The following is a 25,802-nucleotide window of genomic DNA, read 5'->3' as shown; positions in this document are numbered from 1 at the left end:
TTTGAACTTCAAAAAATAGCAGTCAAACCTATGCTATCTTAGAGAAAGGGAAGGTCATATTAGATGATGCCGCCTGAGAGCATTTTGCCTCCAGAAAATATAAAAATCGGATAGTTCGTCATGGCTGGAATGTAGGTTGGCTCGGATCGATCATGGCTAGCCTGGGGCTAAATAACAGCAACAGCAGCAGCAATAACAACTACTACTACAACAGCTGCTGCTGCCAACTACTACTACTACTACTACTACTACTACTACTACTACTACTGCTGCTGCTGCTACAGCTGCTGCTACTACTACTATTACTACTACAGAACACCATCAGCACCACTTCCGTAACTACTTGTACTAATATTAAATACCGCTATTACCACCACCACCACCACCACCACCACCACTACTACTATTACTACTACTACAACTACTACTACTAACTTGACTACCATTGCGGCAGTCTCCAACCCACTTCTTCCCACTAGTGTTGCATCACGTGTTCAACCATCATCCTGCTGCATTTATTGATAAACATAAAGTACAAAAGAAGAATGGGAAGAGAGAGAAAGGGGAACATGAGGGAGGGTCCGAGGGAAAGAAAGAGTGGGTAAAAGTGTGTGAGAGAGGAGTGAGACAGACAGAGCTCAGACTGACGGCAGATAGATAGACAAACAGACAGACACTCACACAGAGAAAGTGGAAGTGAATGAGAGAGAGAGAGAAAAAAAGGAGACAGAAAGAGGGGGTAGAAATTACATAAGAATAGAGAGAGGAAGAGAAATAGTGAAAGTGAGAGAGAGAGAGAGAAAAGGAGACAGAAAGAGGGGGTAGAAATTACATAAGAATAGAGAGAGGAAGAGAAATAGCGAAAGTGAGAGAGAGAGAGAGAGTGAAAGAGAGGCAGGCAGAAAAAAAGAAAGAAAGAAGGAGGAGTAAGAAGTTTGAATCGGAAAGACAGAAGCAGGTATTATTTTCTGTCTGGTCTTTCATACCTTTGTGTAACTTAAAAAACTATTATTCTCGTATTCATCATCGTTAATATGGTCGTGGTAATGTGTACAGTTGTGCAAGAGGAACATTTATAGAAACCACTTCGGGCCAACGGAGGCTTAACTCTATTCTCTGCAGTTACTAAGACCTGTAAGATTTATAAACAGACCGGTTTATTTTCTTCGCACCCGTAAAACGTGCGTTTTTTTTTTTTTTGACTATTGATACACCACCTTAACTCGCTTTAAATACACACACACACACACACACACACACACACACACACACACACACACACACACACACACACACACACACATATATATATATGTATATACACGCCCATACACACACATATTGTCCTCTGCTCCATCCCTCCCTCAGAAGCCACAGGCGCAATCTTCTTTTGACTAAGTCAGAACAAAAGACAAAAAGAAACGAATGGTTTACTAAGACAAATATTTACTCATTAATAACAAAAACCAAACAATGATATTTAAATGACTACAACAAAAATTATAATTAATTATACAACCGACTAAACCAACCTCTCAACCAACTCACCAACCGATCAACTTTAATTTTATTCTACAAGATCTAAACTAATCGAAGAGACTGGAAGGTAATTAAACAATTTATTTCAAGGAATGTGGCACAAGCGAATCCAAGAACCCAATCTTCGGTGACGTGGCAGTGCTAATATATAATATTAATAATTTGTATTATGTTGGCTCAAGGCCAAATTTATTGCAGAGAATGGAGGAGACCGGTCGAAATTGGCGATTTAAGTATGTTCATACTTTTGAGCGTATACCATATTTATATATCATATGTATATGATATATTGATTGGCCTATAAGCAAAGCACATCAATGTTGACATCATTAGACCTGCTTTTAATTCGAAATTAAATATATATATACATGTGTGTGTGTGTCTATGTACATATCCATCTATCTATCTATCTATCTATCTATCTATCTATCTATCTATCTATCTATCTATCTATCTATCTATCTATCTATCTATCTATCTTTCTCTCTCTCTCTCTCTCTCTCTCTCTCTCTCTCTCTCTCTATATATATATATATATATATATATATATATATATATATATATATATATATATATATATATGTTGTGTATGTGTGTGTAATTGAATTAGAGATAAAAAGTCATATCTTTTGAAAATTTATAATATAATTAGGCGTTCCTGTACAATAGAGTTGGAAATTTTCAGTATGCCAAAAGACAGTAATTTCTTTTTGTAGTTGTGATTTTAAGCATTGATAATTACGATTCTGTTAAAAAAAAACAAAAAAAAATTTTTTAAAAAAACAGAAAAAAATACTGCTCTTCACACTTTTTCCGTAATTTTTCATTTTGAACTCCTTTTCCGAATTTTTTCATTTGAGCTGTTTAAAACAAATCTTAAAACGCTTAATAGAAAGTCAATCTAGAAAGAGGCATTAGTCCAGTTTAATGCCCACACCAACTACTTTCATTTCCTCATAACTTTCTGAAAAGTGCATTTATCATTTTAAATGTAATTTTGCATCAATTCGTTTTCGATAGTGTAAAATAGATAATATTGAGGTTTAAAACATGTAAAATAGATAATATTGAGGTTTAAAGCATATATATCTAAAAAGATAAGTTTATAATGCTCAAAAATTACGAAAATGAGCTGTAATAAAGTCGAAGCTATATCCGAAACTTCAATACAAAAATGAAAGTGTTTTCAAAATTTTTTATCAACATAGTAATAATCTACACATTCGCCGAAAGGCATCTTTGTTAAAATTTTATCTAAAAGTATGCATATTTCAGAAAGTTATTAGGGGGGGTGGGGAAATGGGCCAGTAAACTACTTTTTGCCTGAAAAGGTACGGAAAGGTGAGGCAATGCGGACACACACACACCATTTTTTTCTCTGTTGCAAAATCGTATTCGACGAAATGCTCACAGTATATACATCCTAATAAATTACTGTCTTTGGTGCACTCGATAATTTCCGACTCTATTGTAAAGGAATACATCCATCCATCCATCCATCCATCCATACATACATACATACATGTCAGGGGAGTGGTGTTAACTCTCCTACTAATATTAATTTCTTTCTCAGTCGATTTCTTTGGACAGTTTTCATAATTTTGAACAAATACTAAAAAACTTCGGCAATCTTTCGAAATTTGCACATATAATATGGCGGACAAAGTGAAAAACTGCATCGACTGAAAATAAAAGGAACGACACTAATTGTCATCGTATGCATATGTGTAAATATGTGCTGTATATATAGGGACATGTATGTGCTGTGTTATGTGTGTGTGTGTGTGTGTGTGTGTGTGTGTGTGAGTGTGCCCGCGCTAAGGTGATTTCGTCTTTCCTTTTTAACCTATTTTCTGATGTGAAAACGTTGAGTTTAAAATAAAATAAATGGATTTCTTTCGGTATTGGTAGACAACGTCATTCCCCCACACAACCTTCCCCCATAATATACATAAAGAGGCTAAGCCAGTGGCTCCCAACTTGTGATCTGGGACCCTGGTGGCCCGCAGATGTAGTACTGGAGTTCTGTGAACCAAACTCAAAATTTCATATATCATACATACATACATACATACATACATACATACATACATACATATATACATATATATGTGTGACCGCGTGTGTATCGTTGGCGATCTTTTTACCTCCTTCCTTGGATCTTTCCTTTTTCTATGTTTCTGACGAAGAGCTCCGCTCGAAACATTAAATCCTTCTTTCTTTCCTTTCCTGAGCGTCCAATAACACTATACTTGTTCCACGTCCTCGCGTTGTTGCGTTTTCTCTTTGTGTTTTCATGGTTGGATTAACGGAAAATATGGCATTGGGAACCGCTGGGCTAGGCGCTGAAAAAGAAGGTGAATAACGTCGTTTCCTCAATCCGACACTATGCAGACCAATACCGAAGGAAACCAAATAAATTGTATTTTACCACTGTATTATACGTAACATATTTATAATATATATGTAACATACAAACAAACACATATGTATAACGATCATTGCAAGTTGTCGATGATTTCAGTGAGTGCAGTTTGTTATATGTTGTACACCATATTATATGTGCAAAGTTCGAAAGATGATGAAAATTTATACATTTATCTGCAACTCTCTCTCTCTGTGTCTCTGTCTGTCTCTCTGAAACGCACGCACACAAACGCAAAATACGAGACTGTGAGGCTGGCAGAAACGTTAGAACTTTACGGCGGTGAGCTGGCACAAACGTTAGCGCGCCGGGCGAAATGCTTACCGGTATTTCGTCTGCCGTTACGTTCTGAGTTCAAATTCCGCCGAGGTCGACTTTGCCTTTCATCTTTTCGGGGTCGATTAAATAAGTACCAGTTATGCACTGGGGTCGAGGTAATCGACTTAATCCGTGTGTCTGTCCTTGTTTGTCCCCTCTGTGTTTAGCCCGTTGTGGGTAATAAAGAAATAGGTATTTCATCTGCCGCTACGTTCTGAGTTCAAATTCCGCCAAGGTCGACTTTACCTTTCATCCTTTCGGGGTCGATAAATTAAGTACCAGTTACGCACTGGGGTCGATGTAATCGACTTAATCCGTTTGTCTGTCCTTGTTTGTCCCCTCTGTGTGTAGCCCCTTGTGGGCAATAAAGAAATAAGAAACATTAGAACTTTGGATAAAATACCGTTTCTGGTTTTTGTACCGGTTATCTACGCTCTCAGTTCAAATCTCACCGTTGTCTATATAACTGTTTATTTATCATTATTCAAACGGACACTATATAACCTTTCAGTCCAGAATGTCGTACGAGACGCCGTCTGGTATCTGTTCTGGGTGTTTTGCGTAGTTCAAATCCAGCCTTTTCGTAACGCAAAACAGCTTTTCACACACATATACAGAGAGAGAGAGAGAGAGAGAGAGAGAGAGAGAGAGAGAGAGAGAGAGAGAGAGACCTATCTCTTAATATTATATAGATAAAGCGGCAAATGGCAGAATCGTTAGCACGCCGGGCAAAATGTGTTGCGGTATTTCCTCCGTTTTTACGTTCTAAGGTCAAATTCCGCCGAGGTCGACTTTACCTTTCATCCTTCCGGGGATCGATAAAATAAGTACCAGTTGAACACTGGAGTGAATGTAATCAACTGAAGCCGTCTCCCAAAATTGCTGGCCTTGTGCCAAAATTTGAAACCAAAATTATTATTTTTAAGGCGGCGAGCTGGCAGAAACGTTAGCACGCCGGGCAAAATGCTTAGCAGCATTTCGTCCGCCCTAACGTTCTGAGGTCTAATTTTGCCGAGGTCGACTTTACCGTTCAGCCTTTTGGTAGTCGATAAAAAAGTACCAGTTGAGCATTGGGGTCGATGAAACCGAGACTTTTCTCCTTCCCTTCTGGCTATGTGACAAAATTTGAGGTCAATATAATAGTATCAGGACAAAATCCCCCCGAGGACAAAATCCCCCAAGGGCAAATTTTACACAAAAGCATCGACTAATAGGCGCAGGTGTGGGTGTGTGGTAAAAAGCTTGCTTCCCAACCAAATGGTTCTGGTTTCAGTCCCACTGCATGGCACCTTAGGCAAGTGTCTTCTACTATAGCCTCAGGCCAACAAATGCCTTGTGAGTGGATTTAGTAGACGGAAACTGAAAGAAGCCCGTCGTATATATATATATATATATATATATATATATATATGTGTGTGTGTGTGTGTATGTGTGTGTGTGTGTGTGTGTGTGTGTGTATTTGCGTGTATCTGTGTTTGTCTCCCCACCATCGCTAGAAATCGGTGTTGGTGTATTTACGTCCCCGGAGCTTAGGGGTTCGGCAAAAGAGACCGATAGAATAGGTACTAGGCTTACAAAGAATAAATCTCTGAGTGGATTTGTTCGGAAAAGGCGGTGCTCCAGCACTTTCCTAAAATATTTTTATTGTAAAGAAAGGACAATATTCAGCGGATATTGACTGCCGGGTGATTTTGTCCTAGTATCAATATAATATATATGGATATATATCTGTGTGCGCTCGCACGTGTGTTAATATGCAGTTTACCGTTGTAATAAAGTGAAAGTAAATTGTCCTAAAAATTGAAAGTAAATTGTGATAGAAACCAAAAGTGTCACACCGAAATTTCATGAAATGTGCAGAAAGATCTCTCTCATTGTGTCACGCTCTTTTACCACGGTAAAACTTCATTTTAACTTTCGTAAACTTCTATCCTGGTGAAGTTGTAAACCGTTCACTTAATTCTGTTGATCTAAAACGCTGACAGCGTCCATACACAGGTGTAGCTGTGTGGCTTGAGGCTTGCTTCCCAACTACATGGTTCCGGGTTCAGTCCCACTGTATGGAACCTTGGGCAAGTGTCTTCTACGATAACCAAAGCCTTGAGAGTGTATTCGGTAGGCGCAAACTTAGAGACGCCTGTCAATTATATACTTCTTTTTAAAAATCTGTTTCAGTCATTAGATTGAGGCCATGCTGGGGCACCACCATGAAGACCTTTTAGACGAATGAATTGACCTAGTATTTTTGTTCAAGCTTTGTGTTTATTCTATCGGTTACTTTTTGCCGAATCTCTAAATTAAAGGGACGTAAACAAACCAACACTGGTTGTCAAGCGATGATGGGGGACAAGCACACACAAACACATATACGACAGGCTTCTTTCAGTTTCCATCAATCAAATCCACGCACAAGGCTTTGGTCAGCCCGAGGCTATTGTAGAAGTCACTTGCCCAAGGTGTCACGCGGGGGGAATGAACCCGGAACCACGTGTGTCCCATCACCACTTGACGGTGTTGTTGTGTATACGTCTCCGTAACTTAGCAGTTCAGAAAAAGTGACCGATAGAATAAGCATGAGTCTTAACAAAAAGAGAAAAAGAGTACTGCGGTCGATTCATTCAACAAAAATTCTTCAAGGCGGTGCTCCAGTATGGCCGAAGTCTAATGACTCAAAGAAAAAAAAAATGGATGAAAGAGTAAAGATGAAACATAAAAGATCCGAATTCTTTAAAAGGGAGACAATAAAGGAGCAGTAATTATTTATCGACCTCTTTAATAAATGTGCGGCGAAACAAATTCAGAAATCTTGAAAGATTGTTCACGAATCTCATTTCATACAAAGACCGCCCTTTTCTGTTAGTGAAACCTCTGTGTGTGTGTGTGTGTGTGTCAGAGAGAGAGAGAGAGAGGGAGGGAGGAATGGGGGCGGAGAGAACATTGCAAACGATGAATGAAATAAACATGAAATGAAAAAATCGTATAAATAAAAGCTCGTTAAAAACTTGTACCGAATTTTTATATTTGTGAACTTGAAATATTCGATAATAAAAGGAAGTTCAGAAAGTAAATTTTCCCAAAAACTTCAATGCTTAGTAAATATTTCTTTCAGTAATTTATACGTTTAGCGTGCTAGAAATAGCAACGATCACACAGTTATTATTGTAAACCTTATAGCGTTCCAAACAATCATACTAATAAAATCACTTCTTAATTTAAAAAAAAGAAATCTTACCGGTATATTAAAAAAATTTCATTTTATCAAACATAAGCCTCAAAGTCATACGGCTATTTTGTCTAATAGCATTCATTCATTCAATAATTTTTTTTTACATTACATATATAGAATAATGTGTGGGTATTGCAAATAGCGAATTAAAACTTGAAATGAAAACATTAAAATGAATATATATTAAATTATCATTAATGAAAATAGAGGCGTGAGTGAGAGACTGTTGCAAATGAGAACGGAAAATTTCGCCTGTAATGAAGTGAATGCAACGAATATTTAAGTTTGTGAAAAACGTGATGTTCGAATATTCAATAAACTTGAAAAATCGAAATTACAGGAAATTTCTTGGAACATGAATTTATAAAAAATTTCAAGAGGGTCAAGCCTTTGATAATTGCTTTCTTTTAGTAACTGTTATTTACCTTATTAATAAGTAGCTTTCTCCACTGTAATATAAAATAATATAAGCGTACGGTTCTCGTGTTATTTTAAATATATGTAAAAGGTAAAAACTCCCTTCGGTCATGAATGACTATGGGATAGCACTGAGAAGTTCCCCGCCAAGGTACAAGTCCGGGCAAGGTCGTTTGTGGAAGACTGGTAGTCGCCCATGTATACCATCCTCTCCTCTCCACACCACCGATGTTATCCAAGGGAAAGGCAAAGTCTGCTACAGCTTGGCACCAGTGTCTTCACAATTCATTTGTACAGCTGAGTGAACTGGAGCTACGTGAGATAAAGTGTCTTGCTCAAGAACATAACACAGCCTGGTCCAAGAATCGAACTCACTACCTCATGATTGTGAGCCCAATGCTCTAACCACTGAGCCATGTACGTTCTATATATTGGGATGCCACAGTCGTCACTTCCGGTTTCTATCGCAATTTACTTTCACTTTTTTATAGTAAACTGCATATAACCACACAATCGATGCGTACACACACATACACAAACGCAGGTATGGCTATGTGTTTACGTTGTTAAGAAGTTCACTCCCTAGGCACATGGTTAGGATAAAATAGGATACCAGACGAACAACCAATGTATCCAACGTAGCATATAGATATGTTCACCCTTTATACATCTATGTAAATGGCGGGCTTTTACAAATTGCATTTCGATATAACGCGTTTATTCGGAATAAAAATTCATTAGTGAATATACTCCGGTTAAATTTACGATTTAAAAATAAGATAAAATCTTTACAAGAATTTATCAAGTAGTTAGCGTGAAAAACCTCATAAGAGAAAAATCCACCAATTTTTCTCTTGAATATATTTCTTTATATTATATTGAGGGCATTACTATACATAAATGCCACATGCTAAGAGGGACTCTTAAAGTCAAAACTACCAAAATAAATAAGCACATCGTACCGGAAGCGAGGGAATGCAACTCTCGAAGCTAGCCACTTAAAAACACTGTGTCACGCTGGTAGTTTTGACTTTAAGAGTCCCTCCTAGCGTGTAACATTTATATATAGTATTGCCCTATATATAATATAAATAGGATCTTTTCCTTTTGATGGACGGAATTCAACACAATTTCTAGTTAACTAAACAATTTGAAACTTCGTATACTGGTAGAATGTGTCAAAAGAAAACATTATTTTCACTTGGCTTTTTTGATAAATTTGTAATTTGTAAGTTTAACATAGTTTAATTTTTCGAATTTTAACCAATGAATTGCCAACATTTGAGCTCAAATCATTTGCTGCGTTATCGATATTGATAAACAAACGAGGAGGCATGTGCTAGAAATAACAGCCATATCTCTTAAATATCAAAAGGAAAAGATCCCACACGCATACAAACACTTGCATATACAAGCGCGCCTGCATATAAAAGTAAATATACATACACACGCACACATGCACACACAGACAAGTATACATATACATACACAAAGATACATGCTTATACGCATATACGCACGCCGCATACACACACACACACACACACATATATTCAGATACATACACACGTACACTTGCACACACACACACACTCTCTGTCACTCTCTCTCTCTCTCTCAAACACATGCATATATATACATTTGCACAAGCACAGTAATTAATATATAAGCGTACACACACATACAAACGTACACACACATACAAACGTACACACACATACAAACGGAGATATACATACACACACATACGCACACAAGCATACATACACGTTCGTGAGTTCGCACTGGTGTCGATAGAATCGACTTAATACTTTTGTATCTCATGCTTTGTCCCCTTTGTGTTTTGCCCCTTGCCGGAACAAATTTACACAAAAGGTAAATAAACCAGAAATGGGGGGGGGGGGGGGTCAATGTTTCATCGTTTCGGGGTCGATAAATTAAGTACCATTACGCACTGGTGTCGAGGATTTTTTCCCCAATTTATATCACAGCCTCCGACAAGCTGGGGCATCCTTTTATGAAAAAATATTTCGCAAATTTTTACAATACGACCCACACTCCACGCGCACCCTCATATCCCACTCTAGACCGATTTAGGCATATTGTTTTGTTTTTGTTGTTTTTGGCCCTTCAAAACCATGGGAGAAGCCTTTTCGGTAAAAAAAAAATAAAGAAAATATTCAAAAAATATCGTTAATATTTTTATTGGGCGACGAAATTCATCGATTTAAGAGATATGGCTGTTATTTCTAGCACATGCCTCCTCGTTTGTTTATCAATATCGATAACGCAGAAAGTGCGGAGACAGACAGAAGAGAGAAGGATGAATAACACGTGTGTGTGTGCGCTGTTTACGTTGTAAGAGGATGTTGTCTGAGTTTTTAGACGCAGCAAATGATTTGAGCTCAAATGCTGGCAATTCATTGGTTAAAATTCGAAGAATTAAACTATGTTAAACTTACAAATTACAAATTTATCAAAAAAGCCAAGTGAAAATAATGTTTTCTTTTGACACATTCTACCAGTATACGAAGTTTCAAATTGTTTAGTTAACTAGAAATTGTGTTGAATTCCGTCCATCAAAAGGAAAAGATCCTATAAATAAATATATTTAAGATAAAAATTGGTAGATTTATTTCCTATGAGGTTTTTCACGCTAACTACTTGATAAGTTCTTATAAAGATTTTATCCTATTTTGAAATATATATATATATATATATAAAGGAGCACTCCCTTGGTTACGACGACGAGGGTCCCAGCTGATACGATCAACGGAACAGCTTGCTCGTGAAATTAACGCGCAAGTGGCTGACCACTTCACAGACACGTGTACCCTTAATGCAGTTCTCGGCGTGACACAGAGTGTGACAAAGCTGGGCCTTTGAAATATAGGTACTATTCATTTTTGCCAGCTGAATGGACTGGAGCAACTTGAAATAAAGTGTCTTGCTCAAGGACACAACGCGTCACCGGGAATTGAACTCACGACCTTACGATCATGAGCCGAATGCCCCTAACCACTAAGCCACGTGCCTTCACACACGCGCGCACATACACATACGCACACACACACACACACACAGTCTCACACACACACAGTCTCACACACACACACAGTCTCACACACACACAGTCTCACACACACACACACACACACACACGCACACACACATGTAACCACGTGTGAATCGTTGGCGATTTTTTTCCTCCGTCTTCCATTTCTCTTGGACTTTTCTCCGTCTGCTGTTTCTGAAGAAGAGCTTTGCTCGAAACGAAAAACCGCCTTTCTTTCCTTCCCTGAGCGTCTGCTAATACTTTGCATGTTGTTTCTTTTTTTTTTTCTTGTGTTTGTTCTTCGGTTTGGGGGATTTACTATATATATATATATATATATAAATAAGGGCAAAAGAAAAATTCTATTGCCAAATATGCCGAAAATAGACAAAATTGTCAATAACCAAAAATTATAATGGTTATTGACAATTTTGTCTATTTTCAGCATATTTGGCATTCGAATTTTTCTTTTGCCCTATTTTATAAGTTATTTATAAATTTAACCTTTAAAGGTATTTTTAATATGCTGGCCATTGATAAAATTTCTTTTTCGAAAAAAAATTTTATCCTACATTAAATGTAAATTTATATATATATATATATATATATATATATATATATATATATATATACGAGGGTGAGTAAAAAAGTAATGCCATTTTGTTTAGGACAGGTATAATTACCAACACAGGAACATGTATCCTATATTAAAGTCAGTACAATAAAGGGGTTTGTATTTAGGAAAGGAATATGATATGGGGATTTTTGTGTTAGTAAGAGGTAATGCATACAGTCTAGATTGGGATGAAATTCACTGATATTTGGAGGGAAAAGAAAGGAAATTGTTTTATGGGCTAAATCCAGGTTTTAGCATCTTGGAGAAGTATAAAAGGTGACAGTGTGCCAATAGCCTCAGAAGTTTATCCGAAATGTAGATAACATTGCAAACTCCGCTAAGAATATCCATGAATCAAACGGCGGCGTGAAATGTGACCCAGAAAAAAAATACAATAAATTAAAAAATCTGGGTAAATCGGGGGTTCATAACGAGATCTCATTAGGAGAATGGTGCCCGAAACCATGAAGAGACAAGCAATATATCCGTAGATTCGTTGGTAGGTCCATTTCTTTTTGCAACAGTGTTAGTAGTGAGGGTTTTTTACAGAGCAGCAGCAGCAGCAGCAGCAGCAGCAGTAGTAATAGTTTTTTTTTTTACCCCCTTCGGTCAGACACTAACCATGGGTTTGCACCTAGAGAGTTCCCCTCTGAGGCACAAGTCTGGGCAAGGTTTTATGGAAGACCAGCAGTCGCCCATGCATACCGGCCTCCCCTCTCCACGTCACCGATGTTGTCCAAGGGAAAGGCAAAGGGGCCGATACAGCTTGGCACCTGTGACGTCGCAACTCATTTCTACAGCTGAGTGAACTGGAGCAACGTGAAATAAAGTGTCTTGCTCAAGAACACAAGACGCAGCCCGGTCTGGGATTCGAGCTCACAACCTCACGATCGTAAGCTCGACGCTCTAACCACTGAGCCACGCGCCTTCACTTCAGTAGTAGTAGTAGTAGTAGTAGTAGTAGTAGTAGTGAGTACAAGGAAGAGTTGGTGCAGAAGAAGTCGATGATGATGATAATAATGATGATGATTATGATGATGATGATTATGATGATGATGATGAGAGTGATGATGAATTCATGTGATCGGTTGGCAAACTAAAGGATGAGGTGATTGGGTGACAAGAAGAGAGGAGGATGTTACGTGCCAGCTGTTGACATGGGGTGGTTGGGGATGGAGTTGGTGAGGGAGAGAGTCACGAGGTGACTTCTGAGTCAGTACAAAATAGTTGCTGTTTATGTTGTTGTTGTTCAATGTCACCGCCGCTGCTCCAGTTGCCCTTGTTATTGTTCAACATGTTGTTGTTGTTGTTGTATGGCACCAAATAAGAATATGGAAATAAAATTAATCTTCGTGATTCTTCATTTAAAATCTGTTTCAGTGTCTCCGTCGTCGCACTCGATAATGCCAAGGTACCCCATCCTATTTCTTTACTACATACAAGGGGCTAAACACAGAGAGGACAAGCAAGGACAGACAAATGGATTAAGTCGATTACATCGACCCCCAGTGCGCAACTGGTACTTAATTTATCGACCCCGAAAGGATGAAAGGCAAAGTTGACCTCGGCGGAATTTGAACTCAGAACGTAACGACAGACGAAATACGGCTACGCATTTCGCCCGGCGTGCTAACGTTTTTGCCAGCTCGCCGCCTTAAAAGGTACTCATCCTGACCCACGTCTTCGACAGCCCGTTCTTCAGCTATCGAACTGGTGTTCCCATCTCCTTGACCGATTTCTATGACCGTCACCTTATTTACATTCACTCCTAGTTTGGTTTTCTTCCCTCAGGCACCGAACCAGCTCTTATGGACTCTCTGGATTCTATCTACAATCCGATATTATCAGTAAAGTCCAGATCGGCCAACAGCTTCTGATCTTTTCATCGCATAATTGAAACAAATACTGGTTCTCCGTCAGTTACGACAACGAGCGTTTCAGTTGATCCGATCACAGAATGTGCCAAGGTCAGCTTTTTGAAATAGAAGTACAACTAATTTTTGCATACTGAGTGTAGTGGAGCAGCGTGAAATAATGTGTCTTGCTCAAGGACACAGCGCACTGCCGGGTATTAAATTCACGATCTTACGTTCGTGGTCCAAATACCTTAATCACTTAGCTACGCGCCTTCATCATCTGATGATATAACAGAATTACAAGCTTTCGTCTTTGCGCCATCTTAAACTGAAATTTTTGTCATTTTTTTCCCGCAGTTTTATTTTATGTAATCTATTTTTTTTTCTACGACTTCGAGTTATTAATCCGGCATCAAACCCTCTTCCTTTCACAGTCAGGATTGGGACAGAATATGACTAAAAGCTCGCATCTGAATGCTATCGCTAAATTTATGATCGGAGCATGAAGTGTTAGGACTACATTTCAAAATTGGAAAATTGGCGTCGATAGATACGGAATCGGAAGTCTGCGATCTGGCCTGCGGACCTCGAAACTCTAGTAGCGTCAGAGATTAAGTGATGAAAAAATAGAAGACAGACAGTTATGAAACATCACTGACCAAATTTCCGAAGAACAGATTTTAACAGCAGAGTTCCAACTAATATGGTAAAAATTACGATGGCGGTCGCCTGTGCACCAATTGATAATACAGAAAATAAAAACAAAAGAAAATAAAAGAAAAAAAAAGAAAATGCCACATTCTAAGAACAGTGCGAAAATACGCTGAACCAGTCGAACACGATTAGTAGAAAAATCAGCATTTTCCAACTTAACATAGCAATATAAAATGTTATTTCTAAAGAAGAGAATGTAGTATTCAAAGATAACATAGGTTTTTGCAATGTTCCATTAAGACTAAGGCGGCGAGCTGGCAGAAACGTTAGCACTCCGGGCAAAATGCTTAGCGGTATTTTGTCTGTCTTTACGTTCTGGGTTCAAATTCCGCCGAGCTCGACTTTGTCTGTCATCCTTTCGGGGTCGATAAATTAAGTACCAGTTGCATATTGGGGCCTATCTAATCGACTGGCCCCTCCCCCAAAATTTCGGGCCTTGTGCCTAGAGTAGAAAAGAATATGCGGTCTGCGAAGGCGACGAGCTGGCAGAAACGATAGCACGCCGGGCGAAATGCTTAGCGGTGGTATTTCGTCTGTCTTTACGTTCTGAGTTCAAATTCCGCCGAGCTCGACTTTGCCTTTCATCCTTTCGGGGTCGATAAATTAAGTACCTGTTGAGAGAACTGGGACCGATGTAATCGACTTACTCAATCCCACGAAATCGCTGGCCTTGTGCTAAAATTTGAAACTGATGTTCGGTTGTTTCCTTTCCTTCGGCACCTTGACTATCACTCTTTATCGCCGTTCTTCTAGAAGACACTGTTATTGCCAACGGTTCTCTTTTTTGTATGTGGTGATACGAGTCGAAAACCGGTTTGTAAATTCAACAATTCAACAATCTCACCGTCGTCTCAGTAGTGTGACTTTTTTCCCCGTTATTTAGTTTATTTCTGAGAAACCGGCAACATTTCAGGGTAATACTAGGATAACAGACTACAGGAGCGGGTAAATAAACATGTACTCTCTACTATGCTAGAGAGAGCTTTTATCCCCTTCCTTAAGGCCAACATACACACACACATACACATAAACCCACGCACACATACACACACATACACAAACATACACACACTCACACAAACACACACACGCAAACACACAACCGCATACACACACAAACACGCACACAAACGCACACGCACTCACACACATGCACACACACAAACACACACACACATACACACATGCCCCTAGCAAAGAAAATTATTGCTAATTTCAATTCTTGAATTCCAGTGTATATCACATAGCCTCAAACACATATACGCGCATGCACACATTCACACACACACGTACACAGGCGTTTGCGCGCGCTCGCACGCGCTCGCACTCACACATACACACACACATACACACACACATGCCCCAAGCAAAGAAAATTATTTAAAAATTGTTAGTTTCAATTACTTCTTGAATTCCAGCGCATATCACATAACCTCAAACACACATACGCGAATGCACACACTCCATTCACCTGCCGTCCTTTATTGTCCATTCCACTAACATTTGAAATCTTGCACCTACCAATAAAAAAAAGACAGATAAATATTTGAAATTTGCATTCAGTAAAGAACTTGCCAGCTTTATATATATATATATATATATATATATATATATATAAGAAACAGAACCGCCATCAAAGTAATTCAATTAATAGTGAAAGATATTATCTATATTAAATTACTATACTAAATAATACGCATTAAATCGACTACGCGCGTTTCGTGAAGATATATTTAAATCGACAATATCAAAATCGATAATCTCAGGTATTAATATTTATTCGACCCAACGATACATAGCCACTCTTCAGGTCTAAATATATATACTAGTAGCTAAGCCCGGTTTAACCCGGTAGGTTTGGATGATGTGGCTCTAAAACCGGCTCTGTGTGAGTATTCGACTTATTTGGGCACGCTTACGTTAAAAAACAATTTAGAATGACTTTTTTCTGTAAAAAAAACCTAACAAACAACAAAAAGCAACAAAGATTCAACCAAATCAAAAAAAAAATGCAAATACTAAGCGAACAAAGATGAACCATCCAACTTCCATTGCGTGCGCACACACACACATTCACATACCCCACTTTTACATATGCATATATTCACACAAAGTTCAGATGCTGTTTGATTTAGTTTTGTCAGCATACATTGCCAAGTATGACATCACACCTTCCTTCCTTATTCATCTATCACCCCTTCCTTTTTTATTCATAAACGCAAGAGTATTATTATAGTAGATTATCTCGGTAACCATGGGAGCTATAAAAAATACAAAGCCCAGCATCACCACCGGATCATTCTACACATCTATGTAATTTTTCGCGCAATTCCACCCAGCCGTTTGACCGTGAATCACAAGACAAGAAAGAATCGCCCATGTCAAATTTAAATATATATATATATATATATATATATAAGTTCTTGGTTTGGGATTAAGAAAATACAAGAGGATTAGTTAATTATTATTTTATTCAACACTAGCACTATGACCCGGAAACACCGGGTCATAGTGCTAGTGCATACATACACAGCTGCGTGCGTGCGCACATATACGTGAGTACTGTCCAAATATCCGACCAATCACATACAGCTAGCTGGCATTCAATTGGCGTATCAAGTTTCGGGCATTTTGATTGGGTTTGGGATAGAAAATTCACAAAAAAGTCACTTCTATTGAGTTTTTAATGGCTTTGCGGGGTGACTGGGGAAATGTAAGGATGTGCACGACCACCCTTGGACGGTTTTTAATGACCATAGAAAGTGCGAGCCCTCTAACTGAAAAATTGTGGATTTGTATAAAGGATACACACACACACACAGACAGACATTTTGCCTTTTATATATATAAAGATATTCCCTTCTTGAATTCATACATTATTGCAGCGGCCCTTCAGTTTATCTAAGCCCTGTAAAAGAACTGTAGGAACCTTGCCAGATCAGATTGGAACCTGGTGCAGCGTTCTGGCTTACCAGTCCTCAGTCAAACCGTCCAATCCATGCTAGTATAGAAAGCGAACGTTAAATAATGATGATGATGATGATGATGATGATGATGATGATGATGATTATGATGATGATGATGATGATGTAAACATACATACATATATTAGATGTAAGAATGACGGTGGTTGAGAAGTTTGCTTCCCAACCACATGGTTCCACGTTCAGTCCCTCTGCATGGTACCTTGGATAAATGTTTTCTACTATAGCCCTTGAACAACCACAGAATTGTGACTGAAATCGGTAGAGGGAAACTGCAGCATTGTTCATCAAAAAATGACCGAAAAACATGTTTATAAAGAAGAGTTGTTTACTTCATAGTTCTCGTGCACCGATTCTGCCCATAAGAAAGGAACAAATAATACAATGTGGCTGTAGGTCATAACACCATTGGCAACGCCGGGGTACATTGCTAGTGTACGCACATACACGCACACACATATATATATGTTGCCGAACAACCACACAAATGTGTCGTTTATAATGATGAAATATTTATGTTGTACGTCAGCTCACTTCCTTCATTACATCGACATTGCCTGTACAGGTGCACAAGTTTTCCGCACGTCAGATATCGTAATGATCGCGGAGCTACGTGAAATGAACTGTTTTGCTGAAGAACACAACGCACCGCTCCGTTTGGGAACCGAAATCACGATCAATGCACCTGAGTATAATGTGTGTGTGTGTGTGTGTGTGTGTGTGTGTGTGCGCGCGCGCGCGCGTTTGAATGTTTTAACTCTTTACTCTCTTTTACTTGTTTCAGTCATTTGAGTGTGGCCATACTGGAGCACTGCCTTTAGTCGAGCAAATCGACCCCCTGGACTTATTCTTTGTAAGTCTAGTACTTATTCTATCGGTCTCTTTTGCCGAACCGCTAAGTTACGGCGACGTAAACACACCAGCATCGGTTGTCAAGCGATGTTGGCGGGAACAAACACAGACACACTAACATATACGCGCACACATATATATACATATATACGACGGGCTTCTTTCAGTTTACGTCAACCAAATCCACTCACAACGCTTTGGTCGACCCGGGGCTATAGTACAAGACACTTGCCCAGGGTTCCACGCAGTGGGACTGAACCATGTGGTTGGTAAACAAGCTACTTACCGTACAGCCACTCCTACGCCTAGTTGCAGAGTTCGTTACAACTGCTAAGGTTTCAGATAAAATGGGTGAAAGAAACAAGTGTTGTGAAGTGGAGCTCTTCTCCTACGTTGCCAGGTCCCAGCGCCAAGCAACAGCCAAAGGTTGTGTCTTATAAGAATCAGGGTCAAACGTACAAAATCTTGACATCGGTACAGTCTATTTCAGATTAAACACGCGATCATTTTTATGTTTTACTCTTAAGTGATAACACTTTGCCTTTCTTATCGGAATTTATCATTATTTATCGGAACTTATCATTATTTATTGTTAAATGCCAATCCAGTGTGTATGCGTGCGTGTGTGTGTGTGTGTGTGTGTGTGTGTGTGTGTGTGTGTGTGTGTGTGTGTGTGTGTGTGTGTGTGTGCTTGCGTGCGTGTGTGTGCATCCGTTTATTTAATGAAATAACTGTTTCTGGGGAAACTTAACATTGACCTCATTAATTCATAAATTAACCGTGAAGAGTACAGTTGTGATATAAAATTTATGAAACGCAGGTTTGATATTCGGACATTCAATTTGTTCTTTACATTTAGGATATATGTACAAAGTAAGAGAAAAGTTCGTTTTTAGAAATTGATAAAGAAAAATGCAAACTCAACCTGGATTCGATCTTCAGTGTCTCAATTTTATACATAATGATCAATAATAACATCGACCTTCAAGAGAAATGAAAATGTGAACTACCAGTAGGAAAAGAGAGATGATGTGTCATGTACTTCGATATAAAATGCCATGCATTAAGAAAATAAGGAATATTGTAATTAATCTGAAGCATTGCAATATGTGCGAATGGGAGAAATGTTAAAAAATCTTTGTGCTTGAAGGTTATTGCAATCTCAAGAAATTATGTATTGATGACAGAAAGGGATTAGACCTTGTTCTGAATTAGGAATTCAAAATATGGATATGTGTATACCTTTATCTTACTGTAAACAGCCCTTGGTTTTTGGCCAGTGAAGTGAGGACCCTCTGTCTGACTGTCTCTTACTCTCTCTCTTTCTCTCTCTCTCCCACTCCCTTCCTCTCTCTCTCTCTCTTTCAATATATATATATATATATATATATATATATATATATATATATATATATATATATATATAAATTATACAATTTTATATAAAGATTGTTAACTTTAACAATACTCAGAAACAGGCTAGAATCCAAGTGCTCAAATTGAACTAAGTTCCTATTTAGAATTTGAATGGAGGCAATACTAGCGGAAAACTAGAGGAACATGATCTATTATCCAATAGAATATCCAATATATATGTGTACTTTTTTCGACATTAATAAATCAATGTAAATTTCGAGATAATATAGTATTAAAAACATACAAGTATGTATATATAGATGGATGAATTTAATTATAAGTAAAGAATAAAGAATATTGTAATTTGTTTGGAACAATGCAATATATGTGAATGAGAGGAATGTTAAATCTTTGTAATTGATGGTTATTATAATTTCACTCTTCGCCAAACCATATGACGGTATAATCGTTGTGAAATTTGGATTTTCTACACCAGAAGTATTCCGGCTTTGTGATAGATCCCGACATGTACTATGAATAGAATTAATCTATATATACATGTGTATATATTTATTGTATTTTTGTTTTTATATTCGTGTAACATCGTCTGTTTTTTCGTTCTTGTTTTCGCATACATTCGATGTTATTTTTCCAAGGAAGCTAATGCTCTTAGCTTAGTTTTTCCTTGGGGCTGACGAGATTGGAGCAATCTCAAGATTAATCAGCCGAAATTGCGAGGATGGTCCGGTTCTTGACTGAGGATAAAAGGCTTCAAATGACCCGTCCTTGTTCTTTTTTTTTTGTATCGTCTATCTGGATGTTTTGTTGTCTCTTTTTGTATCACCTAGTTGTCCGGATGTTTTGCGTTCTTGTTCCATTTTGCATCATATATATATATATATATATATAGCGGCGTACGCACACTTTGTTCCTCTCTCTCTCTCTCTCTCTCTCTCTCTCTATATATATATATATATATATATATATATATATATATATATATATATACATATATATATATATATATATATACATATATATATATATATATATATATATATATATATATATATATATTATATATATATATATATATGTGTGTAGTATAACCTGTAATGTACTTTGACATAATATACTTTAATCATACTAAAACATGAACAGTGCACCGTGTATTATCAAAGAGCGGCCTTGTATTTTGTGTTTGAATAGTTGCTTGAAAATACACGGCACTCTTCGGATGCATGAAACTAATAGTAACTCGAACTGAAATCCTGTGTGCATTAAATAATATTTATCTTTTACTGGGGGTCTACATTTTGTTGATACCACCAAATAACGGAACATGTATATATATATATATTATATATATATATATATATATATATATATATATATATATTTGCTTATATGTATGCATGCGTGTGTGTGTGTGAAGGTGCGTGGCTTAGTGGTTAGTGCATTCGACTCACAAGGGTAAGGTCATAAGTTCGGTTACTGGTGGTGCGTTGTATCCTTGAGTAAGGCACGTTCTTTAACATTGCTCCAGTTTACTGAGCTGGCAAAAATGAATAGTATCTGTATTTCCAAGGGCCAACCTCGTCACATTCTTTGTTACACTGAAACTCCTTGAGAACTACGTTAAAGGTACGCGTGTCTGTAGAGCGCTCAGCACGTTAATTTAACGAGTAGGCTGTTTGATTGAGCGGATCAAATGGAACCCTTGTTCGTCGACAAAGACTCAGTTTATATATATATATATATATATATATATATATATATATATATATATATATATATATATATATATACATACATACATACATACAAACATACATACATGCATATGTTCCAAATAGAGAGAAAGAAAAATGCATGCTTTTTCTTTCACAACATCTACGTTCCTAAGTTAAATATACTTTTTTTGTAATTAAATAAATTTAGATAAAAATAAACAGTGTGTACATAATAAATGAGAATCGTACATCTATACCATTAATTAAATAGACAAGTATAGCTACGAACCTAAACTATCTAATAATATATCTAAATAAATAATTTATATTAGTAACAACTAATATAACTTTTTACAGTAAGAATAAACAAAAAATAAATAAGTGATAACAAATAAGTGCATACATAGATTGATATTTTACCAGTAAATAAGAACCTTTATATATATTGTGAACAGGATAGATAGTACAAAGTGGTAATGGGAGGTATATAAACATATACAGTTAATGAGGAATGTATTTTAGAGATAATGATAAATGACCAGCTTGTTAAAAGCCGTCATTTTGCGCCTTTAAAAGGGGTGGATAGTAATATGACCTAGTTCTTCTGAACAATGCCTATTCCTAGTCCAGTGAGATCAAAATCAGCCTCTTCCTATTTTTAGAACGGAGTCCAAGACGCACACACAAGTCAATTAGAATGAACTCTCCATCCGTTGAGAATGAAGGAAAAAAATTCTAATTTAATAAACTCTTGCCTTGACGAAAGGCTTTGCTTTTTAAGATTCATAATGCAATTTAATTGCCTTATATGGATTTAAGTAATTAAAACCGAAACGCGCGTAGGCAACATGAATTGACTACTATTATTATAGATATATCGATTACTCTGTGTACAAATTCTCCATTTTCTTTTAATTATATATATATGTGTGTGTGTGCGTGTGTGTGTGTGTGTATGTGCGTGCGTGCGTGCGTGTGTGTGTGTGTGGAAAAAGTCAAGGGAAAAAATGCTAAAATAATTTTATAAAAAGCATATCAGTACTGGTTTCAGTCATTGAGACTTTTTCAACTATAAGTATGGAAAACAATTAAATTTTGGAAAAATTAAATTGAATGAAAAATTATTTAAAAGAATATTTGCATAGTATTTAAATACAAGGGACATTTTCCTTGTTTCTGCCTATCTCTGTCTCTCTTGTTTAAGGCAGAAACAAGGAACATTTTGTTTCTATGTTCTGCGGTAGCATTAAAATTTTTTTGATGCTCTTGACTCCGTCAAATAGAGTGGAATGCCATTGATGTCAAAACAATGAAGATATCCGATCGGGCAGCTGAGGATGGGATATTCTATGTTTCTGTTGTGTATTTCCTTCTCTTGTCGTTGATTCTTTTTCGTATCACAAACCCATTAAATCATTTGGTTGTAGATTTCATTGTTCTTAATGTCGTGGTTTTCTGAAAGAACTACATAAGGATGATCATGGTTATGTGTGAGAGTATTTTACTTTGGGACTTTACGGAGTATATAACAGATGTTACATACATATACGCACATACATACATATACGCACATACATACATACATACATACATACATACATACATACATACATACATACATACATGCATGCATGCATGCATGCATGCATGCATACATACATACATACATACGTTATCGAGTATGGCCATTGCACTAAGCTTAACTGTTACTGGCGCTGTGATCGAATGCGACTCTTTAGCCCAGCTAAAGATCTACAATGTCTTGTATAGAATTGGCAACTAAAACCTTTACCGGTAATAGCCGGCTATAGTTGTAACTGGGCTTCATGTACCTTTGCATGTCGTTTAAGTCCTCCTGCCGAATTACACTCTCTTCCACATGCCCGACAGATATGATTAGTGTGGTGTGTTACACCACCACCAGTGGGCAGGTTGTCACTCATCTGTCTCTCGCTTTATAACTACGAAGATGACTCTTGAGTCTAGCTTTACACATATACATACATACATACATACATAATGATTACCTCTCCTACACAGAAGAAGGCCATCTCTTCAATTAGTAAATGCCGTCATGAAATCTCATATGAATAGCAATTCTAGCTTTGGACAAACTGATCCGACTGCAGATGTTACAATCATTTCCGTGGATAAAAGTGTCTGGGATTGAAATCAAATTCTATTTACGAAGTGCTCGCTTCAAGATAGATTGTTCGATTCTCTGTGTTTCAAGTGTTTTATAACCATAGTAGATAACATCTTTCCAAACCGATTAATATTCCATCATCTGCACCCAATCTTCAACATTCACAATAAGAGCCTTAACGTTGCCTTTGGTAGCATCCCTAAAACCTTTCTTAGCTTCAAGTTTCGGACGTTTACTACGTTGCAACTCCAGCTAAAACAACGGCTTTGGTAACCTGTCATTCTGCATGCTACTAAGGTGCACAGTCAAACGTATCGGATTGTGTATGAGTAACAAAGGTGTCTGGTGTTAGAGACTGCCGTTTGATGTTTAAGATCCTCCGAAGGCAAGTTCGATTAAATTTTCCCAAAACCTCGATGCAATGACAATAGGTATTCCGGGTTTTAAAAGAGTATAAAAGAGAAGTTTAGACGCATGAATCATAGCTCCTGAGCTTGGCTTTCAGAGTGATAACTCTGTCAGATCACATACGATTTTCGAGCCTTCCAAATGCGTTGCTGGCTTTTTTTTCTTTCTCAGATTTATTTCAGAATCAAGGGATCCATCTCTACAGAGTACTACTACCAAGGTAGACGAAAGATTCGACTACAATCAATCTTTTACCCTGGACGATGTTAGGTTCGACATTGGGATGGCTAGGAGGCTGAGGAACATGACCGTTGTCTTCTTCAGGTGGTAGATCCAAAAGTAGTGCATGCTCTAGAAAAGAGCTCCATTATAGCCTGTGTATCTTCTTCGGTATGGTGTCGATATAATCGACTTAATCCGTGTGTTTGTCCTTGTTTGTCCTCTCTGTGTTTAGCCCCTTGTGGGTAGTAAAGAAATAGGTATTTCGTCTGTCGTTACGTTGTGAGTTCAAATTCCGCCGAGGTCGACTTTGCGTTTCATCCTTTCAGGGTCAATAAATTAAGTACCAGTTACGCACTGGGGTCAAGTAGCCAGAAGTTGCTTATGTGTGAACGAACGTCCATAACATGTGAAAAAACGGGTCTCTCAATTGGAATATTACAAGATTTTTCTTTCCAGCTGTCAGACTCACAACTAGTTTAGTTTCTAAGTGAGTATATGTATATATATATATATATATATATATATATATATATATATATATATATATATATATATATAATATGATAGGAGCACTCCGTCGGTTACGACGACGAGGGTTCTAGTGATCCGATCAACGGAACAGCTTGCTCATGAAATTAATCCACAGACACATGTATCCCTAACGTAGTTCTCAGGGAGATTCAGCTTGACACAGAGTGGGACAATGCTGGCCCTTTGAAATACAGGTACAACAACTCATTTTTGCCAGCTGAGTGGACTGGAGCAACGTGTAAATAAACTGTCTTGCTCAAGGAGACGTCTCGCCTGGAATTGAAATCACGACCTTACAACCGTGAGCCGAATGCCCTAAAACACTAAGCCACGCGCCTTCACACACACGCACGCATGCACACACACACACACACACACACACACACACACACACAAACACACACACAACATATATATATATATATATGTATCCACATGTCATGCATCAACCGATTTCACCAACCTCACCGGAAATGTTTCGATGCAATGTTAAAGTAGAAACGTTTCAAAACCGTTTTGTATCACAAAATTCTCTGACACACGGGCTTTAATTCTAAAAAAAAAAAACGAAAGTAACTTACCCCCCACCCCCCACCCCAATCTGCCACCATGGTACATGTGTCCTTTCAGCATCTTTCTGCTGATACACCAGTTCTGACAAATACTGCGAAAACGATGAAGAATGATCTCTGAAGAGAAGAGCGGTCAACAAACCATGAAACGGTCCGTCAGCAGGCATCGCTTTTCCCTCCAACATAAGAAAAGTATACAAGAAATATGTTTACATTTTTGTACAGTTTCTCATAGCTAGTGTTTCTAATAATAATAAAACATTACAAGAGACGCTCTCAGTTAATATTATTAGTCTGTCATTCAAGAAAGAAAGGAAAGAGTAAGACGTTTAACGTTTCGGACATTGTACTTCATCAGATACTAGAGGAATGTCTAGGGAAAACTAAAGAGAAAGAAAAGCAGAAAAGAAATAAAAAGGAAGAGAACGAGGAAAAACGCACATAGAATAGGCTCTCGTGTTCGACCTCTGACTAACCGGAAGTGTAACAGGTAATTGGGATTTTAAGGGCATGAGATGTGTGTATATACAATTAATGCGCACCTATAGAAATACATAAGCGCATGTACACATTAACATATGCTGGTGATGCTGCTACTGCTGCTGCTCCACCTCCTCCTGCAACTACTACTACTACTACTACTACTACTACTACTACTACTACTACTACTACTACTACCACTACCACTACTGCTACTACTCTCGTTACCTTTCATCGGAAAGAGACTCCAAATCCGTCGTTCACATACACATAGACATACACATGTACACATACACAAACATACGTCTATGAATTCGTTTTGAAAGATTCCTGATGTGAAACCGTGTCTTGA

The 25,802-nt window shown here is 37.7% G+C and overlaps 1 protein-coding gene across 2 annotated transcripts in view; it reads left to right on the top strand.

The window, feature by feature from the left end:
- Positions 1-1,261: 1,261 nt before the first annotated feature.
- The window catches only part of LOC115209796 (proton myo-inositol cotransporter-like), a 74,907-nt gene continuing 50,366 nt past the window's right edge, over positions 1,262-25,802 (top strand). The window contains exon 1 of one of the 2 annotated variants that reach the window (XM_029778342.2): positions 1,262-1,606. The gene's annotated coding sequence lies outside the window, so the exon portion shown is untranslated. Of the gene's footprint in view, positions 1,607-1,629; positions 1,773-25,802 lie in introns of those variants that run through there. The other variant, XM_036501506.1, reaches the window with a different exon arrangement.

Source organism: Octopus sinensis, linkage group LG3 (assembly GCF_006345805.1).
Source record: "Octopus sinensis linkage group LG3, ASM634580v1, whole genome shotgun sequence".
Lineage (NCBI taxonomy): Eukaryota > Metazoa > Mollusca > Cephalopoda > Octopoda > Octopodidae > Octopus > Octopus sinensis.
This window is presented reverse-complemented; position numbering and strand designations above follow the sequence as displayed.